The sequence below is a fragment of the Alnus glutinosa genome, chromosome 2 (assembly GCF_958979055.1).
Source record: "Alnus glutinosa chromosome 2, dhAlnGlut1.1, whole genome shotgun sequence".
Taxonomy (NCBI): domain Eukaryota; kingdom Viridiplantae; phylum Streptophyta; class Magnoliopsida; order Fagales; family Betulaceae; genus Alnus; species Alnus glutinosa.
The window spans coordinates 8,631,420-8,637,720 of NC_084887.1; the positions used below are offsets into that span (position 1 = coordinate 8,631,420).

The 6,301-nt window shown below is 38.5% G+C and overlaps 1 pseudogene; it reads left to right on the top strand.

Moving 5' to 3' along the window:
- The first annotated feature begins 257 nt into the window (after positions 1–257).
- Positions 258–4,962, top strand: LOC133859463 (G-type lectin S-receptor-like serine/threonine-protein kinase At4g03230; annotated as a pseudogene).
- The last annotated feature ends 1,339 nt before the right edge of the window (positions 4,963–6,301 follow it).

Here is a 6,301-nt window from a genome sequence, read left to right on the forward strand (position 1 = left end):
AATGATATAAAATCTACCCATAAAATGATATATCCAAAATTGACACTTAATCCAATTCGTGAACCCGAATGCATGCATCTACAACGAATCTAAAGTTAGCCGTGATTCTCAAGGCCGGTGTGTCCCACTTTAAATCAATGGTCGCTTTTTAAAAAGAAAAAGTACAAAAAGAAAACTAGACGTCATTTAATATATTGAAATCCGCGTAATTCATGTCGATTTTATTATTTTTCTAGTCACGTAATCATGTAAATTATTCTTTCTCACAACGAGAACGAGGAAAGCAAAGCGACCAAGACTTATAATGTAGATGGAAATGGACGAATTGCAGACCAAAATAATGAAAATTGCTGATCAGGAAAGCTTCTTGGGATCAGGAAATCGTGAGGGCAACGAGATGATAAGCAGCCTCAGTATGCTTAAAATGATGGAAGATTTCAATTAAATTATTCGTAATGGTAAGCCATAGAAGAAAAATCAACTGCATATTGTCAGTAAGTTGCTTGCTGTCTTCCATCTTTTCCTTGTACATACTCTTGTTGTGTTCCTGTCGTGTGGATTGCTATGCTAGAGATACTTCGAAGCAGGGCGACTGGATTATTGACGATGGAGAAACAACCCTTGTCTCCAGTGGAGGAATTTTTGAACTGGGATTCTTCACCTCTAGCCACAAAAGGTTCGTTGGGATATGGTACAAACAGGATCAACAAACAGTTGTATGGGTTGCCAACCGAGACAGCCCAATAGTTAACGCTTCCATTGGAACTTTTGGGATTAAAGATGATGGCAACCTTAATGTATGGGATAATACCACTAGAAACGTTTATTGGACTACGGGTTTTGAGAATTCTTCGTCCACAAATCGAACTGTGAGGCTCATGGATTCTGGAAACCTGGTCTTAAGCGATGAAGATCAGTTGGCGATGGTTCGGTGGGAGAGCTTTAAACATCCAACTGATACATTTCTTCCAGGTATGAAGATGGATGAAAACCTGATGTTGACTTCATGGATAGGTGATGGTGACCCGGGAAGTGGGAACTTCACGTTTAAGCAAGATCAAGAAGGAGAGGGTCAATACGTTATCTCAAAAAAGACTGGCGATTATTGGAGAAGTTGGATGTCAGGCAACTTCTTGAGCTCAGATGAAATGCCCTATGCCATAGTCTACTTCTTGTCAAATTTCAGCAATAGCGGGAAGCAAACCAAGAACTCACTTCCGCTAAATAGCTCAAAACAATTGCAGCTGGATAATTACACAAGGTTAGTGATGAATTATACGTATTATAGTTACACAAGGTTAGTGATGAAGTATACGGGGGAATTACAGTTCTCGGATGTGGTCAATGGAATTTGGTCTTTGATATGGAGGGAGCCGGAAGACAGATGTAGCATTTACAATGCTTGTGGGAAATTCGGCAGCTGTAATATTAACAATAGGTTGGTATGCAAATGTTTGCCCGGCTTCCAGCCTAGTTACCAAGAGCAATGGGATTCTGGAGATTTTTTGGGTGGGTGTACTAGAAATTCGACATCATCTGACAAAAACGATATGTTCTTGAGCTTACCGATGATGAAAGTGGGCAGCCCAGACTCTGATTTCAAAGTAAAAAATGAAACAGAATGCAAAGAGGAGTGCCTTGACAACAGCATGTGCCAAGCTTATTCGCATGAGGTAGCTCAAAACAGCCAACTAAGAGTGATACTACTACTGGGACCGACACCTGTAGGATTTGGACTTCAGATCTAATTAATCTTCAAGAGGAGTACACAAACAGTGGCATTAATCTCTCTGTCCGTGTGGCAAAATCTGTTATAGGTACTCCTTTTACACATTGGAATGCATATGCTTGGATAAATTCAATAGCTGAATTGCATCCATAAATACGGATCTGGCTAATTTAGTAAAGGCAATTTTTTGGAAATTAAAAAAATCATCATTGATGTCAAAAAGGAAGTGAGAAACCACCTCTGCTGGTATGGATTTTTAAAATCATAGCACTAATCTTTCTTGTTATGCTTGACAATGACATTAATAGCTCTGTCTAATTATGTTAAGACAATTTGAAAAAATAACCTTGTCTGTACATGATCACTTGTCACCTGTGGTCTGGCAGGGTATGTCATGCAAGCAGCTTAAGCAGCTTGTTATAATTACTATTCCAAATTTTATACCTTTGCAGAATCAACTGTTAGAAATTGTGAGCCTTGTGGCACAAACTTGATCCCCTATCCGCTAAGCACCAGACCAAATTGCGGCGACAGCATATACTTCAGTTTTGATTGCAATAGTTCCACAGGCCAGGTTAACTTCAAGGCTCCCAGTGGCACCTATCGAGTAGCCAGTATCGATCCAAGTACACGAACATTTGTCATTCAAGTCAAACATGTAGGATATGATAGAAGTTCAAGAGCACCTCAGCTTCTCAATGACTCATTGCCGTTTATTGAGAGCACGTGGCTTTTCACTAATTCTAGCAAATTTAGTTCTGGCGTTGAAGCTGAAGTAAAGATTAGTTGGGAGACCCCGCACGAGCCAAGCTGTAATTCTTCCAGAGAGTGCGAGGAATGGCCAAATTCAACTTGCAATGTAACAAGAGATGGAAAGAGGTGTCTTTGCACTGGAAACTTCCTATGGGATGGCTCAAATTTAAACTGCACTAAAGGTTAGGATGCTATTTCATGTGCCTCTGTCAGATTAAGATTGCTCTATTAGTGAAGGAGGATCCTGTCCTAACCAGATTTTTAATTTATTTTTGTTTAAATTAGTTGTGAAAATCGAAGCCCGGACCTCTTTCTCCATTGCATTTCATCAGTATTAAGAAAATTTTACACTGTAAAACTGAGGATTTGTGCATCTTTCTAAAAGTTTTATTTTCCTTTATGTATATATATAATCACTTCTAATTGTACGTTAGGAGATTTTTGGTAGAACTTTCAAATTCTCTTTAGCTTACCTTGTACTAAAAATAGGCATTATAATTGCGATAATGAATCTAAACAGTATATCTGAGGAATTTGACTTATGATCACTTTGATTTTTCCATCAGATATTGTAGAAGGTCATATTCCTCATCCTTCAGAAGAGTACTATTCGAAAGGAAAGATGTCATTGACTTTGATTGTTTTGATACCTCTAATACTAGTGTTTGTTCTCGCAAGTGCAATTGTTTGTATATATTTCTGGAGAAGAAAGATGGCCAAGAGACAAGGTAACGCATTTGTGAAATGTATTAGAATATAAATTAAATGATTAAATTTATCAATTTTTATTAGCTTAAGCTTTTGGGATACTAACGATTTTAACAAATTGCACTCTACCATGCACAATTTGTATTTCCATTTAATTAATTATCATGCAAGTGTAACTGTATATATGGTTGTCTGCTAAACTCAGAGAACAGAAGAAGTGATGAAAGAAATCGAGTACTTCGCACATTAGATAGTGAAAGACATCTGAAAGACTTAATGGGTTCGGGTGAGTTCAGAGAAGAAGATGAGAAAGGCATAGATGTACCATTTTTTGATTTGGAAGGCATTCTAGAAGCTACAGATAGCTTCTCAGAAGCAAACAAGCTCGGAGAGGGGGGCTATGGGCCTGTTTACAAGGTAATTTCAGCATCTTTAACTAGTGCTAGTGTTCATGTAAACTAGTTTCTGGTTATTGGTAACGTTGTGAGTATGGTTCCTCAGGGCTTATTTCCAGGAGGTCAAGAAATTGCAGTAAAAAGGCTCTCAAGTGTCTCAAGACAAGGCTTACAAGAATTTAAAAATGAGGTGGTATTGATTGCAAAACTTCAACATAGAAATCTTGTTAGACTTCGGGGATATTGCATAAAAGTAGATGAAAAGATTTTACTCTATGAGTACATGCCCAATAAAAGCTTAGACTCATTTATATTTGGTTGGTCTCTAAACTAAATTCCTAATCTCTTGCAAATATCTTGTTTGAGTGAAAGCTGATTTGTTAATATTCTTGACACTGTTCTTTGAATGGAAAATGGAAAACTTGCAAGATAAAAAGCTAAGCATGTGTTTGGACTGGGAAATGCGCGTCAACATCATTTTGGGAATTACTCGTGGGCTTCTTTATCTTCACCATGACTCCAGATTGAGGATCATTCATAGAGATTTGAAAACCAGCAACATTCTTTTAGACGAGGAGATGAACCCCAAAATATCTAACTTTGGCTTGGCAAGGATTATTGGAGGGAAAGAAACAGGGGCAAATACAGCCAGAGTAGTTGGAACTTAGTAAGAACAAATTTCAATCCCCCAAATCTGTTTTCGCAAAGAATATACAAGTTCTTGTGTTATCCATTGATGAAATATGTTGGCATGCAGTGGTTATATGTCTCCGGAGTATGCATTAGATGGACTTTTCTCAATTAAATCCGATGTTTTTAGCTTTGGTGTAGTTCTACTTGAGATTATTAGTGGAAAAAAGAATACAGGATTTTATCAGTCAGAACTAGCCATGAGCCTTATAGGCTATGTAAGTGTTTAATTTTTTGCAATCATTAATTTCCTTGGTTATTTTATACTGCATAAAACTCTGATTTTAAAATGTCATAGGCATGGAGATTGTGGGGTGAAATGAAGGTGTTGGATTTAATGGACCCGGCTCTACATGAAGTTTGCAATGCAAATCAGTTTGTGAAGTACGTGAATGTTGGACTCCTAGGCGTACAAGAAGACCCAAATGACCGACCCACTATGTCAAATGTTATTACCATGCTTGACAGTGAAGTTGCAACAATTCCAACTCCAAAACAACCAGCATTTGTTTCATGGAGAGGCCTTTCTAGCGAAGCTACTTCTTCTAGTAAACCGGATACATATACGGAATTAACAAGTAGTATTGTTGAAGAAACATGATAATACCTTATGCCAATGCAAGTGATCATGAGTCTGTCATTTATTAGACTTGCAAAAATTCTAGTGGACCAAACATTGGATATCAATTCTAGTAGAGTAACCAAGCTGCTCGTAGATGTGGTGCTTACCTGAAAAATATCATATTTTGGATAGTTAGGTCTATCATTCCTTTGCTTATGCTTTGTTTTTTTGGCGTAAATTTTGTATTTTTTTAGTGTTTGGTGCAACCGAAAATGATGATCAATGGAAATCATTTTCAATTTGACCGAAAACGTTTTTTTAATTTTTGAAAAACGATTTATAGTTTTAAAAACCGTAATTAAAACCATAAATTGTTTTCTGAATTAAAACTATAACGCTCTGCTTTTTACAAAAAGAGCAAGTGAAAATTTCTCATGGAAAAGGGCACGTAAACACAAATGATTAAAAAAAGGGAAAACTTCAATTTACTCCCATGAAGTTGTCACCGAATTGCAATTCTACCACCAATGTTTCAATTTTGTTAATTGCACCTTGCACCCCATTAAGTTTCAGAAATTTTCAATTTAAGGATTCCGTCCAATTAATCCGTCTGAAAATAACGAAAGTCGCCCCACGTGCCATGCACGTACATTTTTTAGTTCTAACTTACCAAAAATGCCCCCATTTCTTTCCAAAACGTTGCATTTGAAGCACTAGAAGGCCACGTGGAGCCCATTCTTCATGAACTTCACGTACTCTCTCATCTCCGGCCCATTCAACATGCGTAGCTTCGGGGATATTCCTCTAAGCTTTGAACGCCAAGCGAAAGAACGAGCTTTCGGGATGATCAAGATCTCGCGGACCCACATCGAAACCCATCCGAAAACACCAATGACACCTTTTGATCAAAATGTTTTGGAGGATTAGATCATTCTGGAGGGATGGGCCACCTCATCCCCATCATGGAGCTCGGCAAACGCCTCGTGCCCAACCATAACTTTACCCTCACAATCTTCGCCGTCACGTCTCCCATGTCGCCGGCAGAGTCTGATGTTATCTAGTCCTCCATGAGCTCGAAACTCTTCGACATCGTCCAACTGATCCCACCGGTTGACATTTTTGGCCTAGTTGACGCAAACACTCCGATTGTTACTCAACTCTCGGTGATGATGAGTGAAGCTCAGCTAGCCATTCATTCCGCAATCTCTGCCTTGAAGACCCGGCCAACCGTGCTTATTGTCAACCTATTTGGAACCGAATCTTTTCCCATAGCTGATGAACTTGATATGCTCAAGTATGTATACACGACAGAGTTGATTCCTCAAGGGAAGCATAAAATAATATCAAACGAAGAAAAAGGTGCATGCATGGAAAACACTCTAGTGCTGATCGTAGGAGCTGGGCCTTCTGGGCTGGTAATGGCAGGATGCCTAACTCAACGCTGAATACTCCAACGCTATAAGA